The following is a 1964-nucleotide window of genomic DNA, read 5'->3' as shown; positions in this document are numbered from 1 at the left end:
TTTATAAACTCTAAATTTTTATAAACTCTAAATTTTTATAAACTCTAAATTTTTATAAACTCTAAATTTTTATAAACTCTAAATTTTTATAAACTCTAAATTTTTATAAATTTTTATAAACCCTAAACCCTAAACCCTAAACCCTAAACCCTAAACCCTAAACCCTAAACCCTAAACCCTAAACCCTAAACCCTAAACCCTAAACCCTAAACCCTAAACCCTAAACCCTAAACCCTAAACCCTAAACCCTAAACCCTAAACCCTAAACCCTAAACCCTAAACCCTAAACCCTAAACCCTAAACCCTAAACCCTAAACCCTAAACCCTAAACCCTAAACCCTAAACCCTAAACCCTAAACCCTAAACCCTAAACCCTAAACCCTAAACCCTAAACCCTAAACCCTAAACCCTAAACCCTAAACCCTAAACCCTAAACCCTAAACCCTAAACCCTAAACCCTAAACCCTAAACCCTAAACCCTAAACCCTAAACCCTAAACCCTAAACCCTAAACCCTAAACCCTAAACCCTAAACCCTAAACCCTAAACCCTAAACCCTAAACCCTAAACCCTAAACCCTAAACCCTAAACCCTAAACCCTAAACCCTAAACCCTAAACCCTAAACCCTAAACCCTAAACCCTAAACCCTAAACCCTAAACCCTAAACCCTAAACCCTAAACCCTAAACCCTAAACCCTAAACCCTAAACCCTAAACCCTAAACCCTAAACCCTAAACCCTAAACCCTAAACCCTAAACCCTAAACCCTAAACCCTAAACCCTAAACCCTAAACCCTAAACCCTAAACCCTAAACCCTAAACCCTAAACCCTAAACCCTAAACCCTAAACCCTAAACCCTAAACCCTAAACCCTAAACCCTAAACCCTAAACCCTAAACCCTAAACCCTAAACCCTAAACCCTAAACCCTAAACCCTAAACCCTAAACCCTAAACCCTAAACCCTAAACCCTAAACCCTAAACCCTAAACCCTAAACCCTAAACCCTAAACCCTAAACCCTAAACCCTAAACCCTAAACCCTAAACCCTAAACCCTAAACCCTAAACCCTAAACCCTAAACCCTAAACCCTAAACCCTAAACCCTAAACCCTAAACCCTAAACCCTAAACCCTAAACCCTAAACCCTAAACCCTAAACCCTAAACCCTAAACCCTAAACCCTAAACCCTAAACCCTAAACCCTAAACCCTAAACCCTAAACCCTAAACCCTAAACCCTAAACCCTAAACCCTAAACCCTAAACCCTAAACCCTAAACCCTAAACCCTAAACCCTAAACCCTAAACCCTAAACCCTAAACCCTAAACCCTAAACCCTAAACCCTAAACCCTAAACCCTAAACCCTAAACCCTAAACCCTAAACCCTAAACCCTAAACCCTAAACCCTAAACCCTAAACCCTAAACCCTAAACCCTAAACCCTAAACCCTAAACCCTAAACCCTAAACCCTAAACCCTAAACCCTAAACCCTAAACCCTAAACCCTAAACCCTAAACCCTAAACCCTAAACCCTAAACCCTAAACCCTAAACCCTAAACCCTAAACCCTAAACCCTAAACCCTAAACCCTAAACCCTAAACCCTAAACCCTAAACCCTAAACCCTAAACCCTAAACCCTAAACCCTAAACCCTAAACCCTAAACCCTAAACCCTAAACCCTAAACCCTAAACCCTAAACCCTAAACCCTAAACCCTAAACCCTAAACCCTAAACCCTAAACCCTAAACCCTAAACCCTAAACCCTAAACCCTAAACCCTAAACCCTAAACCCTAAACCCTAAACCCTAAACCCTAAACCCTAAACCCTAAACCCTAAACCCTAAACCCTAAACCCTAAACCCTAAACCCTAAACCCTAAACCCTAAACCCTAAACCCTAAACCCTAAACCCTAAACCCTAAACCCTAAACCCTAAACCCTAAACCCTAAACCCTAAACCCTAAACCC

This window comes from Cryptomeria japonica, unplaced genomic scaffold, assembly GCF_030272615.1.
Source record: "Cryptomeria japonica unplaced genomic scaffold, Sugi_1.0 HiC_scaffold_2004, whole genome shotgun sequence".
NCBI lineage: Eukaryota > Viridiplantae > Streptophyta > Pinopsida > Cupressales > Cupressaceae > Cryptomeria > Cryptomeria japonica.
The sequence above is the reverse complement of the archived record's forward strand: the minus strand, read 5'-3'. Positions refer to the sequence as shown.